We start from the raw sequence: 27,395 nt of genomic DNA, 5'->3' as shown, positions 1-27,395 counted from the left end.
CGCTGTGGCACTGAACTACACCCCCAGTCCTGTGCCTACTAATTTTCTGATCGTCATGGAAATATATAACTTAATAATGTGGTCAGATTATACCAATCAAGAATAGCATAGCCTCACTTCTTGAATACTGAGCTTAAACATGAAGTGTGTTGAATTGTGCTTCCCCTCTACATGCATGCATGTACCTGCATTGCAGTTGAAGTGTTTTCCCCTCTAAACATACAAAGATAAACTTCTCCACTACATTTTGGACTTCTATCTATAAGTCTGACCTAGATAGGTATGTTGACATGGATTGGCACAGAATGTGAAAGAAAAGGAGAGATTAGAGACATAATAAAGCTCTTAGTGAATATTAATTAGACTGGATTTATGGATTAATTATAGTCAAAATATTTTCAGGTTTTTCCAAAAGAAAGATTACAAATGCTGATTAAGTTTTAAGATCATTCGGAAAATTATAACCCATAACATTACAGTTTGGTATAGCAGAATGAATATACTGATTTGGATTTCTTCTCACCAATCAGTGAAATAGACTTAACCTGTCTGAGTCTTGACTTTATCCTCTGTGAATTGCAGGGTTTTCAGGATTGACCTAGATAGCATTCTGTGTAAGGGGGACCACGGGATGACTCTTGGGCTTGACGATTCAGAAGAGGGACTCATGGGGCTCAGAAAAAACTGCTGTACTCATAGTTATGGTTTGTCATATCAAAAATACAGATTAAAATCATCCAAAGACAAAGGCAAAATCTAGGAGAAACCAGGACTGACTTCCTTCCGGGTGTCCTCACAGTGGAGTACATGTCTATGCTTCATTCTTTCCACAGCAAAGGGTGACCACATGTGCCAGGTGTTGTCAACCAGGGAAGCTCACCTGAGCCTTGGTGCTCAGAACTGTTTATTGGGGTTAGTGGGGCATACAAGAATCCAGACTTCCAGAGAAAAACAAGTACTCACTCTCAACCACACTTGTTAGCGTAAACTGTCTGATCAGACTTGTATTGTGAGGCTCAGGATCTCAGGCATACAAAACCACTCTTATCAGCTAGAATATTGCAGTGGCTCACAGCCCAATATTTTTAGGAGCTGGCCAAGAAAGGACAGTCCTTTCTTGGGAATGTGCAGGGACGGAGCAGCCAAGGTCAGCTGAGTGAACCCTTCTCTGCACATATGGTGACTGTGTCTGGCACTGGATCAAATAGAAGGCAGTACTTGGAGATTGTGGGCAACATGAACAAGAGTAAGGGAGGAAAGAGGCATTTTGTCAGACAGCACCCTGATTTGGAAATAGAAAATTTTCTTAATTTAAAATGGTGTTTTCTGAATGTAGTGGTACATGTCTGTAATGCCAACTGTATGCTGAAGCAGGAGGATTGAAAGTTCAAGGCCAGCCTGGGCTATATAGTGAGACCCTATCTCAAACAAGACAAAACAAAAAGGCTGAGTGTGGAGATAGGTAGGCTACATAGCAAGACTCTTGAAGAAATATTTCAATAAAATGCAATTGAGGTTTGTTTTCTCAACATCTGTAGGTGCTTTTTTTTTCTTTTTGTTTGTTTTTGGCTTTGGGTTCACTTTATCCATTCTTGAAGGCCTGAGGCAAATTTACCATTTATCACCCTTGATGTGGTTATGGACATTAAAGTGCTTTTATTTTAGATCCTGTCTAGTTAAAGTGGAAGAGATTAGCACTGAGACACTGAAAGGAGGGATGGTAAGCAATCCTTTTCCATGTCTGCAGTACCAAGTATACATGTGATTCATTGCTCTTTCAGCTTCAGATTGCCTAGGAGTGTGATAATAAAACTTATTTCCAATTGTGAGTTATTAGATCCAAACTAAAATTAAAGTCATCTTTGAAGCTGTAGAGGAGACTCAAGTCAGAACAGGATTTCTTTCAAACTTCAAGGTTCTGTGAAATGAAGGACTAATCTATGAGGTAATTAAGGGAAACTCCAGCCCTTAATCCTTCTTTTTCCCTACACCCAATACTCTTTCCAGTTTGTTGCTTGCAGTGTGATATGAACAGAAACCAAATAACCAAGCTTTTTAGAATTGTGTCGCAAGTGGTAGACTTTTCTTAAGGGACCTGAAGAATCATAAGGCATGGCCTTGTGACTTTTTTTTTTAATGGTTTAAATTCTTAATGTTTTTCTGTTTTCTTATGTGCTTAATTTTTTTTCAGTGCTGGGATTTGAACTGAGGGCCTACACCTTGAGCCACTCCACCAGCCCTTTTTTGTGATAGGTTTTTTTGAGATAGGACTATTTGCTCAGGACTGGCTTCCAACATGCCATCCTCCTGCTCTCCACCTCTGGAGTAGCCAGGATTACAGGCGTAAGCCACCAGCAGCGCCCAGCTTTATGTGCTTAATTTACACTTATTGTTTCATGTCACTTGACTAAAAAGGTTGTCTACAAAAGTGTAAATGTGGCACATGGTGCCATTTGCTATATTGGCAGTTGCAGTGCATAAGATGGTTAGAATTTAAGGGTATGCCTTTGGAAACTTGTTTTCCCAAGTGTGGCTGCATTCTCCACTTCTCTTGAATGGGGAAACCTAGATCTGAGTAGAGAACAAAATTGAACACAAAGAGGGTGGTGGATGGAGGGCTGTCTAACATTTGATGTCACTTCCTTTGCTTATAAATTGTTCATTTGAATAGGAATAAAAATGTCTTTTTACCATAGGAAACTAACATTTTGCTAAGCTAAATTTTAATAAAATCATTTGGGCTTTTTTTTTTTTATAGTCTCTTAACATTTTCAGTTCTTGTGCTAATATTAATTTTACTTTCTGGAGAGAGGAATGTTATTCACTGTGATCACCTTGTTATTGCAGAAATGTGGAAGGTTGGCATTTTAAATACCAGCTGTTTTAAATTAAAAAAAATTGCCTGTGTCCCACAGTGTAGAGGTAATATGTGCTTGCTTGTGTCCCTTTAATCTTTCCCTTATAAAATTAAGCCTAGAGGCCTTATACCATTTAATGTTTACAAATTAGGTTGCATAAATGTTGTGTTGGACTGCATGAATAGTGAAGATAAGATATATTTATATCATACTAATTGTTTGGCTAGAGACCAGAGGTGAACATAGAGTGATGGTGATATTTTCATGTTAATAAACTGTTTTTCTGTGATCTCTTATTTTTCCTTCCTGAGCTAATATTGGAACATATGGTCTAATAAGTGTGAGTGCATTGGGGGAGGGCTGGAGTGAATGCTTCAAATCAGGACTGACCTGGAAAAGCCTTGGTCCTAGTATTTGTGCATTGGGAGGTGGGGGGGGGGCTGAGGGGGAACTTGGGAAGCTATGGAATGGCAGAGCACAGACTGGCTGCCAAACTGAGGGATCCATCCTGGCGAGAGCGAGGAGAGTTCCCGTGGTTAATGCCTCAGGGGTTCAAGCTGAAAGCTGGCCACTGAGGGAATGACTTAAATACACTAGCTGGAGCCTGAGCCTTTTATTTACTTTGAGGAACTTGTTTAACCCTTCTCATAGATTCCATCAATTTATAGTAATGTAAATACATTTTCCCTTTGGCTGTTTTACAAGGACTTGATGATTAATTAAGTTTAAAAGAAACTAGTGCACTGAACTCCCAGGAGACAGAGAGAACTGTTTATCATTTTTCTCATCATTCCTTATTCATTCAATTTACAAATATTTGTTGAAGGCTTGTGATAATGCAGGCACTGTGCCAGGTGCCCTTATTGGGAATACAAAGATCATTAGAGTGACCTGTGCCCTTGTTATGTGTTCAAGTTTTATTTTTAAAACTCCTATAATATGAGCAATTGTACAAGGATATAATATTCATTGCCTGTGTCAGCAAGAGTTGGTCTTTGTCTTACAGCCCTGTCACATATTTTCACTTTTTGTATTCATCTTTCCTTCCTAAATTTGGAATACTCTGTCTTCTACTGCAAAACATGCACAACATTGCTTCACGCTTTTTTTCTGTACTGTAATCTGTGCTGTATGAAGTACTTTTTCTTCACCAGAACATTAAAATTCATCTGGTCCTGCTGGGCGCTGCCGGCTCACACCTGTGGTCCTACGTCCTCAGGAGGCAGAGATCAAGAGGATCCAGGTTTGAAGCCAGCCTGGAGGGAAAAGTCTGTGAGACTTATCCCAAAAAGGGCTGGCTCAGGGTGTAGACCCTGAGTTCAAACCCTAGTACCACAAAAAAAAAAGAAAAATTCATGTAGTCTTTTTTTACATGACACAGTATGAAGATTTTTAACCTCATAGTGTTATTTATGAAGCTATCACAAGGTTGAAAATTTTTAAAGAGGTATCTATCCATGAATCCACAGATTGAGTTAAAATATGTTAATTTTCCACACCCATGAATTTAGACATTTTCAATAAGCATCTATAGGATATTGCAGAAGAAAATTCACTTTCCCAAGAAGCAGGAGGGTTTTCCTGGCTCAGGTGACTTTTTAATTGGTTCTTGGTGTTTATTTTACATTTTTGTTAATGCAATAATCTTTTTATATTTTTTTGAGACCAGGTCTTGCTTGCTATGTTGCCCAGTCTGGCCTCCCAACTCCTAGGCTCAAGTGATTCTGCTGCTTCAGCCTCCAGAGGAACTGGGGTTGTAAGTGTGCTTCACTGTACCTGACTTGGAGTTTACTAAAGAATATTTGAATGAACGCTTTTGACTACCAGCCTGAAAATGTTAATCTTTCATTTTAGTCTAAGCAAGTGAAAATAGTTCGTATTGTATGTCTGAGTCTCTCTTGGCTTTGAAAATGCATGAAGATTCTAATTAGCACAGAAAGAAGGAGAATGTCTCTTCTGGATTTGTTTCTTAGTTTGGGTTTGTGCTTTGTTATTATTATTGTTATTATTTTTATTGGGAGGGGCTTGTTTGGGGGCCTCAAACTTTCCATTCTCCTGCTTTAGCCTCCTGAGTGCTGGGTTTACAGGCAGGTGCCACCATGTCTGGTCTGGGTTTGTGCTTTCCTAAAAGGAAGACAATGGTCCTGGAATTAGTAGCTGATGTCTCTGCCCAATAATGTAGATTTGTTGAATTTTTTTGGGGGGGGACATGCTGGTTGTATTAAACAGTAGTAACAGCAGTTATGCATATTGTCTTAGACATAACTCTGTAAGCTGTAAGAATGCTGAGCTAACATGAAAATTATGGGCTGGAGAAAACACTGCATTGAGGATAACAGTAAGTGACAGTGAAGGTTTTATATATTCATATATTCTATTTCTCTTCAACTTTTATCATGAAAATTATAAAGTACTTGAATCTAGTCTTGAGGACATCAGCATCCAATATCTGCTGAAATCACGTGAGCTTATCTGGAAACTTATGGCAGTATTTTAGAGTAAACTAATGTTATTAGGGAAGCAGTATCTAGAGTGGCTTCCAGGGCTCACTATACTGGAATATGTATTGCATAGACTTTTAAAAAGGGCTGTCATCAAGATGGCTCTTTGCAAGCAAGAGCTTTGGAAGTGTTACAGATAGCATTTCTCTTATTCTTGCCCCTCTTCTTTCCCTGAGTGGGGTGTGGGCTGAGAATGCTTAATAAGCTGTTTGTGACCGTGGTGTGCTTGTCAGCTACTGGACCTTCTGGTTCTTCCATCTGTGTCTGCAAGATGGGCAAGTCATTTGCCATCACTCTAGCTTCACCTGTCTGTCCCATTTACAAAACAGTAGCTTACCAAAAAGTGCCTTTCTCAGAAATGCACATTTTATAACATTCCTAACTATTCTCTTTTCCTTTAGTTTAGTTTCAACATGTTATTTGTAGTTAGTTAGAGAACAGGGTGAGTAAGCCAGGATTTCTGGAACGCTAGGTCACTGTTCCTGTGCGTGGAGAGCACACAGGAACTTGTGTGTCATGGTATTTGTGCCTGTCAAAATGCCTTCCTTTGCTAATGGCAGAATATCCAACTCAGACTGTTTTAAATAAAAGGGTTTTGTTGTTTATCTGACCACAGATTCAGTGGTAACTTGGTTTACTGAGTTGATTGTTTTAGTTTTATTGTTTTTCCTCTGGTACTAGAGGACTTACACCTTGAGCCACAACTAATGCTGTCTCTGACTTCGAACCACAATCCTCTTGATCTCTGCCTCCTGAGTAGCTAGAATTATAGGCATGAGCCACTGGCATCTGACGTGTTTCATGGTTTAACATGTCTTTAAGGACTTAGTTTCTTTTCAGAAGTTGTCTCTTGCTCTCAATGTCAGCTAGCAGTGTTTCCCCATGGGGTTGCATGCAATATAGCAGCATACCACTCCTGTGGTTCTTCCTTTCCCACGTCCAGATAGGGGAGGTGCTTTCAGAATCTGATTTTAGTCCTAGAGTCAAGAGTCAAGAGTCATGGAAAAATTAGCTCATTCTCAAATGAGCTGTCTGTTTTTTTTGTGACAGGGTCTCACTCTGTAGCTCAGACTTGCCTTGAACTTGGGTGGTAGCCCAGGTGATGTATTGCCTCAAACTTTCAATTCTCTTGCCTCAGCCTCCAGAGGGCTGAGATTATAGGCATGCACCATCATACCTGCGTTCTAAATTTGCTACCATGATGGGTATCAGCAACTTCAACAAAATTTTTATTTTTATTTATTATTCATTTTTTTTTTTGCAGTACTGGGACTTGAACCCTAGGTCTTGTGCATGCTTACACAATTGCTGGATCCTTGAGCTATGTTCCCAGTCCTTTTGAGACAGGTCTTCCTAAATTACGCAAGATGGCCTTCAACTTCCTGAGTAGCCTGGGATTAGAGTCATGCACTACCACTCCTGGTATAGCAGAAAAATTAATTTCTCTTTTCTTTTTTTGGCATCTTGCTATGTAGCCCAGGCTGGCTCACACTTGGCATCCTCCTGCCTCCACCTCCCAAATGTTGAGATTATATAGGCCTGTGCCACTATGCCTGGTTTAGCAGGAACATTTCTGAGAAAACATTTCTAAGCCATAAAGCCCACCAGAGGAAAGATTTTTCCATTTCCATTTCATAATTTTTCTGCTTGTCCTCGGAAGATTTAAGGAACACTCGGACTTAACGTTAAGCAAATAAATGCACTGTGCTGTGTGAGAACATTTGACTGTAACCCAGCATCTGCACCTCAAGCAAAATACACTCACTGGTTGGGGTGTGCTCAGGGCAGCCTTCTGTAAATAGTATTTCTGCCATGAACTTCAAAGACCCTTGGTGAGTAGGCATTGCATAAAAAGAAGCTTCATAAGAGAGAATGATTCATTGGAAAACATCTCAGAATACGACACAATGAACCACCCCTTTCCAATTCCTGTGGAGGGGATAATGATATGTAAATGTTTTATTTTTTCTGTATAGTTCTGTGATTCATTTAGAACTTACTGACTTAGGTCTCAAGCCTACATATGGCATAAAGCATGTACTAATATGATAAGAATTAAAGATAACATCTCTATGTAAAATGTAATTATGAAAATTTTCAGTGACTATGTAATGACTTTAAAGTAATCTTATCTTGGCTATTGAAGTAGCATTTAAATTCTTCATTGAAAGAAAATCATTTATCTATGACGAATAGTTGTGTACATTTTATTCCTTTCATTATATAGCTTTGCAAATCAAGAAAATTAAGAAGCGAGTGCTTGCCTAGCTTGCTTAAGGCCTTGGGCTTGATCTCCAGAACTGCTGGACAAAAAAATTAAAAAAAAGAAAGGAAAATTAAGAATATCATGACATATTTTTAGTTGAGATGTGGCCCAAAGCACTCAGACAAGAAAATGATGGCCTAGCTGCACTTGATTTTGGACAGGTATCATTGTTTGTGACAGAGGATAAAGAGAATGGGGTGGAGTTTGGAAAGATGTTTAGATACAAAACCTTTATCTTGATGAGTTTCTCAGGGGATGCTGCATAGTTCCAGAGGGCTCTTAAGCTGTGACTTTCTGGGGAAGAGATTCTTTTTCTTTCTTTTTTTTTTTTATATAATACTGCTAGGGATCGAACCCAGAAGCCTCTTGCTTGCTAGGCAAGCACTCCACTACTTGAGGTACACCTCTGGCATTTTTGTTTTGGATATGGGTCTTCTTAACTTTGTCTGGGTTGGCATTGAATTTGAGATCCTCCTGTGGGGATCATGCTGTCCTCACCCCCTGGGTAGCTGGGATTACAGGGGTGGGACATCACTCCTGGCTGAGATTCTTTAATCTGCCAATTACTTCAGGCACTGTTTTCCAGGAATGGACTCTTTGAAATTGTAAGATGACTGCTTTGTCATTTTTTTCCCCTCACTGCATCCACTCTCATCAGGTATCAGCACTTTTGCTTTTCTTGGCCAATGTGGAAATTTTCTACGTTTGTTGAATTTTCCTTTGGTCATGCTGTGTATAGTAATCCAACAACTCTGAAATTAGAGCCATTTAATTGTCCCGCGGTTTATTTTTCTCATACTTTCTAGCCCGTCTTTGGAGGGTGAGAGCCTCTGCTCATCCACTCACTTGTGCCTTACCTGGAAACACAGTCTCTTTGGTGTTCATTTCAGGGTCTTTCACTATCTCAGCCCAGAAGTGACACATGTCATTTCCTCTCTCGTTTAGCGGGCTCACATTACTCATGTAGATTCACACAACTGTGGTGGTGGTGAAAGGAAGGCATTAGCACATCTGATTTTATTCTGTGACCCAGACGATGTTGCGGTTTCTGAATACTTGCAGAGGTTCATGGTGACTAATTCATTTCCTTGCCCACCACCTCGGTGAAGTTCTCTTGGAATCCACAGAAGCATAGTTTTCACTGTGCATCTGGATTACAGGTGTTTTCTATTTGGAGGATTCTTTTGAAAGCAATCATTCTAGCATAAAACTGCTAGTACTGGTATTTTTGGAAGCACTCAATTATACCTCACATTCATTCCTAGCTCTCACTCATCTACGGCTCTCTCCTCTGTTCTCTTATTACTATGCCATTCTACTTCTCCATGAACCCAAGAAGAAAAAGGAGACTTTTCTATCCTCTCTAACAACAGAAACAAACTCCAGCTTATCAGTTTCAGCCTTAAGTGGAGTTTGGGCTTCCCCAAGTTCATCCTTCTCCCTACAGTTTCTTTCAGGAGGGCTGGTCATGGGTTCAGAACCATTTGCTTTATGATTGAGGATCAGTGAAGTATATATGATAACAAGATAAAGGGATTCTGACTTGATGTCTTTTTATTTCAGTTTGGAAGAAGGCAGAGAAGTAGAGAGGTTAAGAAGGGTGGACTGAGTGTGGTTGCTCAAGCCTACTATAATTATAGCTACTCAGGAGGAGGAGATGGGGACGGTCATGGTTCCAGGCTAGCTGGGACAAAAAGAGGTCAAAAGGCCCCATCTCCACCAATAGCTGGGTCTGATGGCATGTGCCTGTTGTCCTAGCTATTTTGGGAGAAACACAGTTGGAAGGATTGCAGCCCTGGCTGTGGTGGGCATACAGTGAGACTCTATCTCAAAACTAGCCAGAACGAAATAGGCTGACTAACAAGAGGGAGGCGCTGAGTTCAAATCCCAGTACTGCCAAGAAAAGAACAGTGAAAATGTTGGACTAATTACTGTGAAGAGGCATGGAGAGGGAATGAGATGCTCAGTGCTGCTTTCCTTTCTATCCTGTGTAACACCCTCTGCTTCTCTAGCAAAGCTTCCATTGTTTAGCCATGCCATCTTCCCTTCCCTCTTGCCAGTCTTTTCCACACTCTGTTTTTTTTCTCTTATCTTTTGAGGACATTGACACTTGATTTGCAGTCTTCCAATAAATCCCAAATCAAGCCAACACATTCCTTGACCATTTCAAGGTTAGAAATTTCACATCTTCAAACTTGGACACCCATGCTGTAACCACCCTCTGGAATTTACCATCCCCTGAAAGTGCCTCAGCCCTCGTGCAATTTACCCACATACTTTGCTCTCTGACAACAGTGTCCTGTTTTGGAAGCTCATGTTATTACTACTACTTCATCAAGACCTTTGATCTCATGGCCCATTTTCTTCCTACCAATTTCTCCTAACTTTAATCCTTCCCTTTTAAGCTATGTTCTAACATTTCAAAGTATCATTTGCCAATATCGTCTGAATTTTCTTGTCTTTTTATCCTTTTTCTGGGTAAAACTACATCTAAAGATCTATTCCTCCACTCCTAAAGCCAAAGCTATTTACATTTCAGGAAATAGAGACTCAGCAAATATTCCTAACCCCATTGGGACCCTTATGTGTAGGGCCAAGTGGGCCCTACAGCAGTTTTGAAAGAATGTGCAATAGTAAGAACGAAGCAGTTTCCCTGTGTCTAGCTGTCTTACTGTTTTCTATAGTAGTTATTGTCAAAACATTCTCTGTGTTTCCTCTACCTCCCTTCTCTGTGCTTCTCATTTCTTATTCCTCCACCTTCTTCCAGATGATATTGCATCATAATTCACATAAAGATCAGTAACCAAAAACTGGTAGCTTTTTACTTCCTGCCAGATACCCACAACCCAGCATATCTCAATCATCTTTTCTTCCTTTATTCGGATCTCACAGGTGTTGAGGCTCTGATTAATGCCTGACACTGCTTTGATGCTCTGGGCTCTCTCTTCCCTGATTTATGTCCTGCTTACCTTCTTGTTACTACCTTATTAATGTCTTTAGAAAAAGAAAAAGAATAAGCAAAAAGACACACAGAGACTCCCTTGTTTGCTTATTCTCCTTTTGTTCCTGCTTTGTCCCCTCCAAGTTTAGATTCTCCAAGTGTTTTTGCCCTTTTCTTTCCATTTTCAGGTTTTCTCTTCACCCTAAAGCAGTCTGGCATTGCCCCCAGGACTCTATTGAAGCTGCTCTTACTTTACTTCTCTTGGTTGAACTTGCCCTGTGACAGGACTAACCACTCCCTCTTTTTGGAAATGCTTTCCTCCCTTGGTCTCTGGAATTGATTCCTGGTTTTGCCTCACATCTCTGACTGTAGGCCCTTGTTAAAGGACTCCACTTCATAGTCCAGTCTCTTAACTGTCAGTGTAATTTAATGTTCCCTCTTGTTCCTCCATCTTTAACTACTCCACAAGTAGTGGAGTAGTTAAAAAAAGGACTTGTCCTTTGGGATTATTTACTATCTAGGTCACATCCTATGTCTGCATCTCCCTCCCTTAACTCCCTTAACTCTCTCCTCACTCCCTTAACTCTCTTGTTCTTCTGTAATTTGTTTCAATCTAGATCTATGTACTGTATGTATACTTTCCTCCTAAACATTGCAGTCTAGGCATTTTAAGAACCTTCAAACTCAGTATAATAAAAAAATCATATACCTATCCTCCCAAATTCCTTGTGCCATTGGAAGACTCTGCTACTGGCCTGTGTTTGCCCAGGTCAAAAACCGGGTGCCTTTGTTTCCTGTATCCTTAAATACAATTAATTATCACATTCTTACTGATTTTAACTCCGTAATATCAGTCAAATGACTGATACTGAATGGTGGTTTCTTCCCATTCTAACTGCCTGTACCTCAGTTCCAGCCACCACCATTTCTTTGTTTGATTATTCCATTTTTTTCCAGTTTAATTTTTTTTATTTCTATTTTTTATTTTTTGGTGCTAAGGATTGAACCCAGGGCCCCAAGCGTGAGGTAGGTAAGCACTCTACCAGCTTGCTTTGATTAGTCTAAAAGCCTTTTCCAAATTATCCTCTCTAGTTTTGCTTCATCTGATTTCGGTCAACCCATAGAAAGTAACCTTCCTCCGCTTACCCCTCCTTCCTCTCTCCCTCCCTTCTTTCCTTTTTCAGCAAGATTCAGGTACTTTATTAGTTTTACTTAGTAAATCAAAGTATCAACATTGTGATGGAAAAAAAGACAAAAACAACTCTCCAGTGCTTGTTTCAATACTATCACAGCCCAAGGGAGACCGTCCCCAGTGGAGATCATGTCCACTGACTCTGACCATGAGAACAGGGGTCTTTAGGATGCCATTTTATGGTGAGGTGGGAGGGGGAACCCCATGAGGCCTTATTATTTGTTACCAGTGAAGATGCTGTGCATGTGGAAGTAGTGGGAGCACTGACTTCACACCAGAGGGTGGTAGTCATCATTGCTGGGCACCTGACAGGTGGGACAGCAGCCATTAAATTCCATCCTGCAGATGCCACAATTCTTATCATTGGCCGCTCACAGCCTTTCTAGCATATAATTTTCACTTTCATGGCAGTGGTGCCTGTGGGTTGAATGGGTTGTCTCCCAGAGGACTGGAGAGGAGATCTAAGGAAGAGATCCTGTTGACACTTCTGGAGTTTGCTTTGTCACACCTTTGAAAGTGCTATAGGCTCATGAGGCACAAAGAATATGGGAATCCTTTGATCAGAGACTACATGGGCCTACAACAAAAGGGCCCATTGGTTTTCATTAATAAGCTGCAAAGATACACCATGCAATGTTTTAAAAAAAGGTACAACTAGCAAAAAGTGATGGTCACGAAAATGGAGGTTACAGATGGAGTCCAGATGCCCACCTGATAGGAGACTTTGTGCAAAATAATTTTTCTTTAACTATAAATCTGGTTTATTCTTTCTTTTCTTAAACTTCCGGATGCTCTGGGCCATAGAGTGACATCCAAGCTCTTCATGTGTCATTCAAAAGGACCTTGGTGATGGCCTTTCTTGACCTTTCCAGCCTTCACTTGCACATCCCCTGCTATTTTATTTATTGTTTTAAATATTTATTTTTATCTTGCATATGTTCCTCCTGTTCATTTCAGCTTAGATATAATTTTCTTTAAGTCTTTTTTTTTTCCCCGTGGTACTGGAATTTGAACTTAGGGCCTCATGCTTGCTAGGTGGGTGCTCTTAACATTTGAGCCACTCCAATAGCTTCTCTAAGTCTTCCCACTTAAAATTAGATTAACGATCTCCCCTGATGCTACCATAATCCCCAATACTTAGTCACTTGGGAGAAATGACTAACCCAGAAAACAGAGGAGACCTTAAAATTTGTATTGCTTGGGTGCTGGGGACTCCCTTAGGGATTTTTCTATGTAAGCTAACTATCAGGGTTTTCAAAGTGATTACAAAACTAAAATCACAAAGATGGATTCAAAGTCTAGGTAGCAGTTGGTAGTGAATAAAGGACTATTTCAGATGCTTTTTTTTTCTTTTTGTAGTTTTAATTATTTATTCCAAGTAAAAGTAGATGCTTCTACTGATTTGAAAATGGCATGTTGAATGAGTGTGGAAGGCTAGCATGGCCAGCCTTTTCTTAAGCTCTGTTCATTCATTACAGCATTACAGTTCACGGTGTTCCCAGGCAGAGGATGAATTACACAGTACTTTGAATCTAAGCCTTGTTCTGAAGCCATTAGGAAATTAAATCTGTCTAGGTGTTGGTGATTTTGCTGACTGACTAGGTCAGACCTTATCTCAGGATAGAACCTAACTATATTTATAGAACAACTTGCTCACAGTCTAAGGTAATATCAGAACAATTCCAAGCTTTTTTGGTTTATAATATTCATGTCTACATTACTTATTCAAGGAAGTTTGAAGAATGCAGACCAGGTATGAAGATACGTACATATGTACATATGTACCACTAAATATGTACCATATTTAGTGTGTAAAATATCTATTTGGAACATTTTTGTTGCTTTCAGTATCCTGTAGTGAACAAGGATCCTTGTGGAGAGTGGATTATGAGAAGCCTATGAGAACTGCAAGGAGAGATGCAGCTCAACTGTTTTTCCTAAGATGTTTATCTGTAGGATGAGACTAGCACAGCCCTGGCCACAGAAGAGGACAGTGCAGAACAGCTGCTTCACCTAGGTTGTTTACTTTCAGAGAAGCAGGAATGCAGGTTTCTCCTGTTACAATGTCACACCCCATCCAAGAACCACTGCTCCACCCTGTTTACAAGGAGGACGCAAGGCTTTTTGCTTTGGGGTCTTCTGCTTTGAGACTTTTGTTTTTGGTTTTTGGGCTTTTGGCTTTTTGGTGTGAGAGGCTTTTGGAAGGGAAAAGAATTGTTGAAGGGAAAAGGAATGCTGGAGGGAAAAAGAAATGAATTGTTGAAGGGAAAGTGCTGGAGGAAGATTGCTAAAGGGGGAAAATGAATTGCTGAAGGGAGGACTGCTGAAGGGAAAAGAATTGTTGAAGGAGAATTGCTAGCAAGCCTGAGGGCCAAGACTTTAAGAAAGCTAAAGAGAGAACATGGGACAGTGCAAGTCTGCACCCAAAGAGGTTTTAAAGAATAGTGAAGTAAGGTTTTAAAGAAGACTTTAGAAGCAAGGTTTTAAAGAATTGTAAAGAAGGAGTAAGGCCTTAAAGAATAAAGATAGAGATAAGAAGTAGAGTGAATAGAATAATAGAGAAAAGAAGAAATAAGGGTTGTGTGTCTCTTCCTGAGCACCCAACACACCTGATCCCACTTTCTGTCTGTCTGTCCTGTGTCTTTTCTGCATCTCCGGTCACCCCCATTTAGCCCTAGTTAGGTTCAGTAATAACAGGAGTGAGAGAAAGCTCCCTCTAGATCCTTGTACTTACATTTTTTGCATTTTTTTATTTACTTCCGATATATTGCCCTTACGGAAGTGACATCAGTTTACACTCCTGCCATTACTCTCTTGACTTCACTCATGCAGGATATTACAGTTCTTCGTAATTCTTGCCAATTCTATGCGCAAAATATAGAATCTCATTGTAGCTTTAATATGTATGTATTTAATCAATAGTGAATTTGAATGTTTTCATGTTTACTTTGTTCTCTTAGTTTAATCAGAATTTCTTTTTGGAATCTTTACAGTTCTTGAGGAAGAGTTTCAGCCCTGATTATGTAATTGGTATCCTTGAGGCATTTCCTTAGGGTGGCTTCAGGAACCTCAGTTTTAACTATGGACTTCACAATATAGCTTGAGCTATTCTAGAAACTGGAAACACGTTTACCTGGTTATGTAGAGTCTATAACCAGTGCCCATGAATAGAAATGGAGAAAGAGTATTACATTGTGACAACTGCATGACGGTCATACTGAATTGCCAGAGCTCAGGTAGGTCAGAACTATAGGTGTGAGCCTACAACATCCCTAATGCTTAGAAAATGACAAAAGTAATGACCTACTTCAGGTTGATGCTCAGACTTCCTAACAGAATGAATGAGGCTGTAAATGATTGTTGGAGTCTGACCAGTTTAGCTAATTAAATATTTATTAAATATACTTCATAAAAGCAAATGGGTAGGTTCTACAATTTGTGCTAATCATATGCACTAATTAATTAGTGCTTATGATTTTCAGTAAAAGAGTCAAACATTTTATAAGTTAATCTTTTGAAAAGAAATGTGGTCATTTATTTCCTTTATTGATTGTCCATTTTATTTTTGTTTTTTGTGCCCATGTTTTATTATATTGTTCAGCAACTCTTTTCCTAATAATAAATTGTTTTGATTTAAAAGTAACTCGGCAGATGTGGAATTTTTATTCCCTTAAACACCGAAATTTGATTTATTTTGAATATGCAAAATTTGAGTTTAAGCAATGCTTTTGTGATTTAGATTTGCCTTGGGAAGTATAAATTTCAAAAATTTTCTCATGGATGAGTTCAAAATCATTCTCCACCATTGCATTATCTTGATATATTTCAGTTGAATTACTGTTTGCGTTTTATTTTTTTAATAGAGATTACTTGGATGAAAGGAATATATGCTCTTTATTGCTAGGAATTATGTAAATCTTGTAGTTAAATCTGTACACCAGCATTTAGAAGACATTAATTTAATGTTTATAAAGGAGAAAGTACATATCTTGCTTTTAGTGAGAAAATGAGAACATTTTATCTAATTAATTTCAAATATATAATACGGCCAATTAAGGAGAAACAGACTATATAGCTTGTTCTGTGGGTTAATCTATTATTTTACTGTCACTTTTTAGACTGTTTGGGTTACTATACAGAAGCAGCAAAGGAAAACAGATTGAATCAGAATTCCTTTAAATTTTACCTGGGTAAAAGCTTGAAGTTACATTCCAAGATTATCTTGAACTCGGGCGACTCAGAAACTGTCCTAAATTTTGACTTAAATTTGAGTATCCAAGGTACTGTATTAGACTGGCGGAGTGACTCAAATAGTAGAATGCCTGCCTAGCAAGTATGAGACACCGAGTTCAAACCCCAGAATTTCAAAAAAAATTTTTAAAAAGGTACTGTTTTAACCCTTAACCCTCAAATTTGAAAACTGTATAATATATATTTAAATGAAAAAGCTATATATTGAAAATGATTATATCATCTAAAATGTAGGGTCTAGTTTCCTATCAGCCAGTTCCCTTTTCCCTCATAAAAATGTAATGTGTTCTTTATTTCTGTTGACTGTTATCTGCCCTCTGTCCTCACTGGTGACCTTTCTATGTTATCATTTTTTTCCCCTTGACTTTACTAACATCACTGTTCTATTTCTGTTCTGTTTTGTTTCTCTAATCTCATTTTAGGGTTTGTCCACTTCCCCATTCTTCATCTGCTGCTTGCTTACTTAATCTGTTGCCCCCCAAACTCTTTTTTTTTTTAACTGTACTGGGGTTTTGGCTTCAGCCCCTAAGGACTTAACCTTCTTGTCTCTGAATCTTTTCTTACTGCTCTTGTCTTTGGTGTTCTTATTCTCATTTATGAGAGTGAAATCCAGCTTTGCTACTATAGTTGTCACTCAGTAGGACATCAAGAAAGATGATTCTGGTTAGGAAAAGAAAGAAAAAAAGAATGAGTCTGAAAACAAGTTCTTATCTTTCTGAGAAATTCTTGAGACCTGGTGAGTGTGTGTGGCGGGGGGGGGGGGGGGGCCCATGGTGGTGGGGGGGCATGGTGGCGGGGGGGCGGGGGCATGGAGGCACTATGCCTGTGATCTCAGCACCTAGGAAGTCATGGTGGGGGGAGTCTGAGTTTGAGGTAAGCCTAGATGACATACATAGCTAGATCCTGTCTCAAAACAAGAAGAAAACAAAACAAACTAGGGGCTTTGGAAATTTATTGCAATCTTTTCTGGGAATCCTGTCTTATTTCAAATTACTAATTTTTTTCTTTAAAAAATTAGTAATTAAACAAGATGTTAATTAAATCAAAAGGGCATATTAATTTTAGAATAGACCCCAAACTTACTTCTTTCTTCCTTCGCTTCCTTTTTTTTCCTTCCTCTGTCCCACCCTTTCTTCCTTTCTCCTTCCTTTCCTCTCTTCTTCCCTCTATCCCTTCTCCTGTTGTTCCTCCTTTTGTTTTTCTTCTTCCTTCCTCTTCTTCCTCCTCCTCCTCTTTCTTCTTCTTTTCTTTCTTTTCCTTCTCTCTTCTTCTTCCTTTTCTTCCTTCCTCTTCTTCCTCCTCCTCCTTTCTTCTTTTCTTTCTTTTCCTTCTCTTCTTCTTTTCTTCTTCTTCTTCCTTTTCTTCCTCTTCTTCCTTTTCCTCTTCTTTTCTTCTTCCTTCCTTTCTTTCTTTCTTTCTCTCTCTCTCTCTCTCTCTCTTTCTTTCTTTCTCTCTCTTTCTTTCTCTCTCTCTCTCTCTCTCTCTCTCTCTCTCTCTCTCTCTCTCTCTTTCTTTCTTTCTTCTTTCTTCTTTCTTCCCCCTCCCCCTCCTCTTCCTTCCTTCCTTCTCCCTTCTTCTTTTTTATCTTTTTGAGATAGGGTCTCTCTGTTTAGCCCAGGCTGGCCTTATACGTGAAAGTCTCCTACCTCAGTCCTGGGATGGATCACACATTTATTCTTGACCACTGTTGGTAGTGATGGACAGGAGATATTAAAAACTATATTTTTTAAATGTTATTTTCATTTGTCACCAATAATGTATTTTAGCATTTGGCTTATACACTGAAATTTATTTTTTACTATTCTTCATCTTTCTATCCTTCTGGTCACTGCTTGAATGTCAGGCAGGCAGAAAAGACTGCTCTCTCTGCCTTGTTTTCCCTCGTTATGCTTAGGTGAAGTCCTGTATTGTAGATTTTTCTCATACTGTTGGTACTGCAGTTTTACACACCTCAATGTAGCTATTCAATTAAAGTTTAATTTCTCTCTTGACTGTGAATTCTGTGAGGATTTAGGCTGTCATTTGTGGCTTACAGTGCATGATAGATGCTCAAGGAATATTTTCATTTCATTTTATTTGTGCTTAAGAAACAATTATATTGGGAGGAGAAATGACCCAATCCTTGTATGCACATATGAATAATAAAAAAAAAGAAACAATTATATTATCTGGTTTTTTTTAAACATTGGCATAAATTAGTTGTACAAAGGCATTTCCTTGTAATATCTGCATACATGCATAAATCTTGTTGGTCAAATTTAGCCCAACTATATTACTTTTTCTTAACACCTCTCTCCTCTCCCCTCCTTTTTTTCTTAACAGTTTTTAGTGAGTTTTGTTTTGTTATTTTCATAAATATATAATACACTTTGATCATATTCACCTGTCACCCTCTCTCAGGGAATATTTTTAAATTGAACTCATGAGTAAATAAATTAGTTGGTATTTCATGATTGAATTGGAGGTTTAGCTAAGAAGACCACAGGGGACAGTCAGCATGTGTAAAGTATTTCTTAATTGAGTTACTCATCTCCCACTCCAGCTGACTGAATTCAACATGACCTTCGCATTTAAGGTGCCCATGCTAATTTAAGTCTTTCCTTATTTTTAGAGCTTCCTAAGAGTCCTAGAATATCTATGAATATTATAATTGAAATACCATTGAATAAATAACCCACAGAAATTTCTTCTTATCCCCTTTTTATTCTTTAGCACTTAGTACCTCTTATTTCTGTGATAAGTGACACTGCCTTATTTGAATCCAGAAATTGTAGCTGAGAGTTTTATATGCAGTAGAATCTCAGGGAGATAGGACGATGCAGTTTTCCTCCTACAGCCCAATGGCCAGCAGGAAAAAGTACAGTGACCCAGTCAGAGATAAACAGTCTTTCATCCTGATGAGATAATTTACTTTTCCCCTTTGAATGAAATGAAAATCCATTGGAGGAATAAAAAGGGAAACAAAACTATCTCAAAAGGAAGCAGTAAGGGCCAGAGGCTCTGTGAAAGAATAATTCAGGGAAAGAAAAGGATTAAAAAACTAAAGATTTTATAAGATTATTCCAGCTAAGATGAGCTTTAGCTTCTGACTAGTAAGCTAAAAAGTACCAACAAAGTACATTTAAGTCTTTCCCCTTTTGCTCTGGGTAAGAGCAGGGTTTTTTGTAGTTTTGCAGAGAAAAGAAGTCCTCTTGAGAAAAGTGCCAGTCTTGCCTCCTCTGAACTGTATTGAAAAGATAGTTTTCCATTTCCGTGGTGTTTCCTAAACACAGTGGTGTCACTGTGGTTGCCCTGTGGGAACCTCTTCCTGTGGGAAGAGGTTCATAGCTGTCCTAGAGTCATGGTAAAGCAGAGTTGTCTGTCTTACTCTGCAGTCTGTACTCACCACAAGGCAAGATGCAGGTTGTGCTGAATAAGTGCATTTAATGACGGACAGTGTCTTTCATTTTTCTACAAATGAAAGACCTTGAAATACTTTGGATTCCTCCTTTGCTAAGTCTGTTACATAAAGAACATGGATCTTAGCAGAATTAGGATCTTAAATTGTTTATATGTAAAATTTCCAAGAACTTTCATTTCCATAGCTGTCTCAATTTCCCAGTTGGCTTGATCTGGAAAGTGTAGAGGGATAGTAAGATCAGAGATCTATGTTTACTAAGCCATCTTTATTAACATTGCCACCTACTTAGGATTGCTTCTAAATTTCATGTGATGAGATTTGCATGTCATAGAGTTACCTGGTTAAGAATGAAATGCAGATTCAGATTCATTTGTTCTGGGATTGGCCAAGGTCTGATAAGTTCCTAGATGCACTGTGTATCATGTTTTGAGTAGTATCAAGTTGCTTTGGATGCAGTTAAGCCTTTCTACTGGTCATTGTCTGGATGATATTTCTTGATAGGATAACATCAACATTGAAAGGATAGACAGAATGACCCATGGGACCTGTCTTCACTGAAGATTAGTAAAACAAGCCAGATGTAATGGCCCATATCATTAATTCTAGCACTCAGGAGTCTGAGGCTGGAGAATCCCAAGTTTGAGACCAATCTGGGCTACATGGTAAATTGTAGGCCAGCCTGGGCTATAAAGCTAGACCCTACCTCAAAAAAAAAATTGTGAAACAAACCAAACTAAGTTATACATCCATTTCTAAAAGTCTAGCTACAGAGGCTTTTCAGAAATGTTCACTGGCTCAAGGCCAAGAAAATAGTGGAATTTAAGTCTTAAATCACTTGTCCCTTTTGAACTATGGGGAGGACCAGAATCAGCTTCTGGAAAAGAGGAGTTGCACTGTGTTTGGGGTGAAAAAAAAACTAGTTTTTTTTGTCTGTTGCCACTGTGCTGAAAAGAGAACTTTGTACTTTTCATCTTTATCATGATGAATGAGAGGCTGAGGCTTCCGTAGAGGAAACCCAGTTCTACCTGACTTCTGATTAGTTCTGTAGGTAACTTCATTCACACTTGAGACACACGGTAAGGTAATAAGTTTGAACATGAAAACTTTTTTCCTTGAGTAGCTTGTGGTTTCCAAACGTAAATTTTTGTTTGGCTTTTCCGTAATGCAGTGAAATTGGAGACTTAATTTGATTAGCTAACAAGGAAATAAACATACTGTGATCTAAACTTATCAAACAAAGCTTTAAGGTAAGTATTTAAAATCAGTAACATTGGAACATACATTTAATTTCCTCTTACTTTGACTGTTTACAGACCCTTGCCTATTGCTTGTATTTAATAATGAACATTTGTGTGGGGGAATCATTTCTCAAGATTATGTCTTCCCCCCGTGAAAACAGTTAAACGAATATAGTGACGCCAGTTCAGCCACTGTTTCATAATTTCCAGGTCTTACTTTTTTTAATCAGCCTTCTCAGGATAACCATTGCACTTAGTAATCTCACTATTCTGCTTGGAGTAGTTACTAGGTAACCCTCCAAGCAGACCCCCAGATCAGTCACTCAGTAAAATACTGTTTTATGTTAAATTACTCTATTAATTTTTGATATGATTTCTACCTTTTATTTTTCACAACTGCTATAAATTTATATTAGAGATTTTTAATTTGGGGAGTTTACCCAGATTGAAGAATGATAAGATGGACAGTGTTTTATATAGTTGTCTTTAATAGTAGGAGGCTGTCGTAGAAATGGCTGTAAGATGTGTGGATGAGTTGATGAGGGCAGAATAAGCAGGATTTAATATTGACCAGGTGCAGAGGACAAAGCTCAAGGCATGGTGAATTTGGCTATTTGGGTATGAAACCTTTAATTCGTCTAACAAAAAAGAATATGCTTTTAAAAAAATTGAATCCACTTAATAAGTATTAATTTGGTTTTGTTGGCATAGCTTTCATAAGTGCAATGCAATATATATTTTTCTGATTGTGTAGATATATTTAAAGTTTGAACAATCATCAGAAGTAACTTTGGTTAGTAAGACTAGTTCTTTTACAAGCTAGAAAATTGATGAGGTTGTTAAAGAGATAAAGTTAGCTTGAGAAGACCATTTAGAAAATGATTTGAACAATGACTCTGAAATAAGCTGTTTACTCTTCTGCTTATATAGAAGATTTTGCTTTGCTCAGGGTTCTTTAGATAGGGAACATGTTGAGGTTTAAAATGGTGGGACACAAGCATTTAGAATTTCTTTTCTTACTTAGAACCTAGGAACTTTTTTTGTCACAATTTAAAAATCAAAATTTGATCCTGTTCTTATAACTCTGACTCATGAAAATAATGGACTTAATTTTGGAGTTGTGACTGTTTTATAACTTAGAAATGTAAACGAATACATTTTTCTTAATACGTTTTTCTTGTTTTGACAGTTGACCTTTTAAATAAAAGGACATGTAGCTTTTCTATATTTTGGTTCCAGTTTGCAGAATAGATAATTTGGAACATGATGAACACACATTTGTCTTTAGTTGTACAATTTATGTAAATGTCCTTAAATTTGATCCTTTTAGAAATAAAAGGAGCATCTTCCCTTAACTTCTGAAAGGTAACATTTAACAATAATTGGATCTCATTTATTTATTTTTTCCTATGAAAGGACAGTAAATGAAGTTTTTTTTTTTGTGGTACTGGGATTTTTAAAAAATTTTATTCATATATGCATACAATGTTTGAGACATTTCTCTTCCCTTACCCCACCACCCCCTTCCTCCCACCCACCCCCTTCCTCCCTCCTCGCCCCCTTCCTCCCTTCCCACCCCCTCGCTACCAGGCAGAAACTATTTTGCCCTAATTACTAATTTTGTTGAAGAAAGAGTATAAGCAATAATAGGAAGGACCAAGGGTTTTTGCTAGTTGAGATAAGGATAGCTATACAGGGAGTTGACTCGCATTGATTTACTGTGCATGTGTGTTACCTTCTAGGTTAATTCTTCTTGAACTAACCTTTTCTCTAGTTCCTGGTTCCCTTTTCCTATTGGCCTCTGTCACTTTAAAGTATCTGCATTAGTTTCTCTGCATTGAGGGTAACAAATGTTATCTAGTTTTTTGGGTGTCTTACCTATCCTCATACCTCCCTTGTGTGCTCTCACTTTATCATGTGAGAACATAATTCTGAGTGAGGTTAGCCTGGCCCGAAAGACCAAAAATCATATGTTTTCCCTCATATGCGCACATTAGATGAAGTTTTTTTTTCAGATAGGTATTATACCACATGATTATTCAGTCTCAATAAGTAGTCGTATGGATTGTGTACCTTGATCTGTGATCACTGAAAAGCATTAGATTAAAAGCATCAATGTCAAATAGTCATTTGATGAATTTTAAATAATTCCTGTGTCCTGGCAAGTCTTCTGAGACAGGTTCTCAGTATGTTATTGCCTAGGCTGGTCTGGAACTCTCCTGATCCCCCTGTCTCATCTTCCTGAGTGCTGGGATTACAGGCCTATACCGCCATGCCCAACTTAAAATAATCATTTGATTACATAAATGTCTTTCTGTTTTAGAACACCACCACCTTCAAACTCATACCTATCTGAGAAGGAAAAGTAATTTGAAGTGACAATTTTCAGTAGTTCATTTCTCTATATGATTTTCCAAAGCATTTTCATTTTTACAAAGCATTTCAAATTCATTTTAAGTCACAATTCCCTGATTCATTCAAAGCTGAGTACATAGAAGGCAAAGCCCTTGCTTTTGACATCTCGCTCTTACCTGGAAATGTATAAAACCCAGAGCTCTTTCCCTTCACTCAGTATCTCTACCTTTATTAACAAAAGTAGTAGGAATTATTTTTAAATTAATATGTTGTCAGATTTTTATTATCCTCCTGTAGAAGTACTTGAGGTATCAAATAATACTGTGCGAAAACAAGGATTGGTTGAGCATATCAGCTACACAGAAGAGGAAAGAGTAAGGGAAATACGCGACTTCCCTTCATTTTGTCCTTCCTTGAGGACTTCATCTATGCCTGGAACACAGCTATAGCTATAGCAGGGACAGACAGGGCTGATGGGACCCTGTCTTTATGCAGCTCATTATCTAATGAGATTGGCAGATGGACAAATGGTGCTATAAAGCAGATCACCAGAATGTAATTTATTTATTTATCTTGTTAAGTTTTTTTGTGGTACTGGTACTTGAATTCAGAGCCTAAACCTTGAGCCATTCCACCATCCTCATTTTTGTGATGGGTTTTTTCCGAGATAAGGTCTAGTGAACTATTTGCCCAGGCTACCTTTGAACTTGGATCCTCCTAATCTCTGCCTCCTGAGTCGCTAGGATTACAGGTGTCAGCCAGTGGTGTCTGGTGAGATCACCAGGATGTGGTAGTCACTAGGCAATGCTGCTGTGATAGGGAAAGATTTCTTTGTTCTCATTCCAAGTGGAGATGAGATTTAATATTTGAACTGTTCAGCGTAGTCATTTCTTTCATGAAGTCCACTTGGAAGGTTGATTTTTTCCTGCACAGTTAGGTCCTCATTCTACAAATACTGATTGAGTGCCTGTTGTAGCTCACGTTCTGTCCTCACTGTGGAGAACAAAACTCAAATTCTCCGATCTCAATAAACTGGCAATTCCTTCTCTTCCTTTCATAAAGCACACCTTGGGGACAAGTGCCCCAAAGTCTCCCACCTCTTAGAAGAAATGCCTCCAGCAGAAAATGCCCATGGGTTGGATGTTGACTGTGACTCACCATGGGAACTTAATTTTGTATTTGTGTGCATTTACGTTTTGGAAAGTAAAAGAAAGAAAGAGATCAGATAGTAAGATTTTGGAATTACTCATGCCTGGTGTCTTAGTCTATTTTCTATTGGGATAACAAAGTAACCCGAGACCAGGTTATTTGTTAAGGATACAAATTTGAGCTGCATGGTGGGGTATGCTTGTAGTCCCAGCCCTTGGGAGGCTGAGGTAGGTAGATGGAGAGTTTGAGGCCACTTTTGAGACCTTGCCCCCCCCCCCCAAAAAAAAAAAAAAAACCAAATAGAAGTTTGTTTTAGCTCATGGTTGTTAAAGCTTGGAAGTGCAAGAGCATGGCACTCCCCCCTCCCCCATTTGCCCAGCTTTCTTGCTGAATAATAAATGTGGGAAGCATCACATAGTGATGAAGAGTGATTGCTGGATCCCCCAATGACCTGATCTCATTTAATTGCCTCCTGAAAGCAATTCAAATACTATTACCATATGAATTTTGGGATTAAGTGTTCCAAACATGGGTTTTATGGGGACACATTCAGATCACAGCACGGGTTAAAAATGACAAAATGTATCTGCATTATTCCCTAGCTTTCAGACCTTAGGACGTTAATTTTTCACTACTTTGGTATCATGTCAAAACTACAAAATGATATAGTATTAAGTTTCTTTTTTGTTTAAGTGGGAGAAATAAATGACTTTCATAATGACAAATAATGAGCATTTGATGAATTATTGATAGACACTGTTGCTAGTATGCTGATGTCAATTGGATGAAGAGGAAAAGAGAAGAAGTTTGGAAAACTTTGATAAACATTACCTTGACATTGTAGGGTTTCCCCTTCTTAACAACAGAAACTGTCTTATCTAGTTCACTTTTGTAATGGTTGTTTATGTAACACCTTGAGTGGTGCTCTTTTTTAAGACAGGGTCTTGCTATGTAGCCCAGGCTGGCCTGGAACTCATAATTTTCCAGCCTTAGCCTTCAGAGTGCCGGGATCATAGGTATGTGTCACCATGCCTGGCCTGTTTTATTAATTAAAAAATATTTTTTGCCGCAAGACTGACTTTTCAATATATTAGTGGGCATGCTTATAGTCCTAGCACTTGGGAGACTAAGGCAAAAGAATAGAGAGTTCTGTGCTAGCCTGAGCTGCATAGTGGGTTCAAGGTCAGCCTGTGTTAAATAGTATGACCCTGTCTTAAAAAAAAAAAAAGTTGGAATTTAGCAATTGAGGATTGCTTTTATTTAGATTATACTTTGTTGAAAAATGACATTTACAAACAATAGCATTTAGCAGAAATTTCTTGAAAATAACAAGGGACTACATTTCTGATTTATTGATTCTGTAAGTTTTTTACTGTGTCTACTGTGTGCGGGTAGTTTGCTAGGTACTGGGAATATAATGACTAGCTGACTAGCACAGTGATGTCCTTGATTTTATTATGTAGTCTGGCAAAAAGATGAAATGTTTACAGTACTGCGGTAGAAAATGTGATGTAATTGTTTGCATGATCCCTGATTTTAAGAAAACTGTAATGAGGAAGAATTCAGAAGGCTTAAGTTTAGTGAAGGGATTCAACTACTGTATTCTGATTGCTGTATGGTATTGAGTACATGTATTGAAATAGTTCACAGAAAGGAGAAAACACCCAGCCTTGATCGTTGAGCTAGGATTTTAAAGATGACTATTAATCTGAAAAACTTCAAGGAAGACATAAGAGACACCATTGAAATAATTAACATGTGTTAAGGTACTTTATGTGTTCCAGGCAGTTAGACGTACACACACACACACACACACACACACACACACACACACACACCACACACACGATTTTAGATGCCATTTTCAGTTTTTGAGTTTTAACTTTTAAAAGCTTCTGGCAGGTTTTTCAGGTTGTTTGTTTTTTGTGTTAGATAACCCTAAATTGGAAGTTGCTCAAAGTGCTACTTTGACTTCTTGTTTCTTGTTGAAGGGTTGCAGTGCTGTGGATGTAAGGCTTTTTGTTGCTCTTTCTACTCAAGTTTTTGTTCTACAGGTTTGTTCTCAAGGTTTTGTTCCTCTAGAGAAGGAAGCTTCTGTATTTGGGTGAGAGCAGTCTCCTGTGTTAGACAGGTGAACACCCTGAGATTCAGACAGGTAGAACTTTCCACAAAACTAATATGGTGACAGGGGGCCTAACCTGATGTGCAAAGCCACATATATTTTCTTGTTCACATCAGGATTTTTATTGTCCATCTTTTTTGCTTCTCCAGATTAAAAAAAATTGTTATCATATCATTGTTGTACTGGGGGTATGTTATGACATTTACAAGAGTGCTTACAATATATCTCAGTCAAATTCACCCTCTCCATCATTCTTCTTCCCCCTCCTTCCCCCCATTCCTGGAATAGTTTCAGCAGGTCTCATTTTTCCATTTTCATACATGAGTACATGACATTTCCACCACATTCACCTTCTACACCCTTTCATTAGATCCTCCCCCCTTCACTGTTACCAACTTCCAGACAGGACCTGATTTACCTTCCTGTTCTTCATATTTGGAAAAAGATATTTCTGTATAAGAATGAATATAGAATTTTCAAACTTGTTGAAATCACCATAAGAGGGAGACTAAGGCAGAAAGGAGAAAAATGAGGGGGATGAACCAGTTTGGGATGTAATACACACATACATGGAAATGCCATAATGAAACTGTCTTGTAGCTAGTTTGCTTCCCCAGATTTTATCTTGAAGTTCGCAGCCTGCTAACTGCCCAAGGCTTGTATTTATAACACTCCTATGACAGAAAACAGTTTAACAAGAGGAAAGAGGAAAGCAGATGTATTTAATCATGGTTTTGTGAGACACAGAGTCTTTAGAAACAAAGACTCAAAGACTCAGGAAACCCAGCCTGGCCTGTCCAGATTCTTTTGGTATCTCTGTGGTATTCCTTCTTCTAGGGTATGGGCCAACACTCCTCTGGAACTAGAATCTCATGACCTATTATTAGAAAATATGGTCAGCATGGTAGGTCAGGGAATTTAAGGCCAGAACTTAAACAGAAAAGGCAGGGGCAGGTTATAGTATTTCTAGTTTTTATGACCAACCTTGAAGAAGAAGAAAACTGGTTTCTATGAATTACTTTTGGGGTACAGTAAAGGAGCAGAAAACAGGGTAGGAGTAGGTCATAGAGAAACTTTGCACCTGAGACTTTCTAATCTCTTTGGCTCTGCCAAACATTGGGG

At 38.5% G+C, this 27,395-nt stretch overlaps 1 protein-coding gene across 2 annotated transcripts in view; it reads left to right on the top strand.

Annotated features, from left to right (window-relative positions):
- Positions 1-27,395, top strand: part of Parp8 (poly(ADP-ribose) polymerase family member 8) — a 143,616-nt gene that overhangs the window by 12,327 nt on the left and 103,894 nt on the right. The window lies entirely within an intron of this gene.

Source organism: Castor canadensis, chromosome 6 (genome assembly GCF_047511655.1).
Source record: "Castor canadensis chromosome 6, mCasCan1.hap1v2, whole genome shotgun sequence".
Taxonomy (NCBI): Eukaryota; Metazoa; Chordata; class Mammalia; order Rodentia; family Castoridae; genus Castor; species Castor canadensis.
The sequence above is the reverse complement of the archived record's forward strand: the minus strand, read 5'-3'. Positions and strand labels throughout refer to the sequence as shown.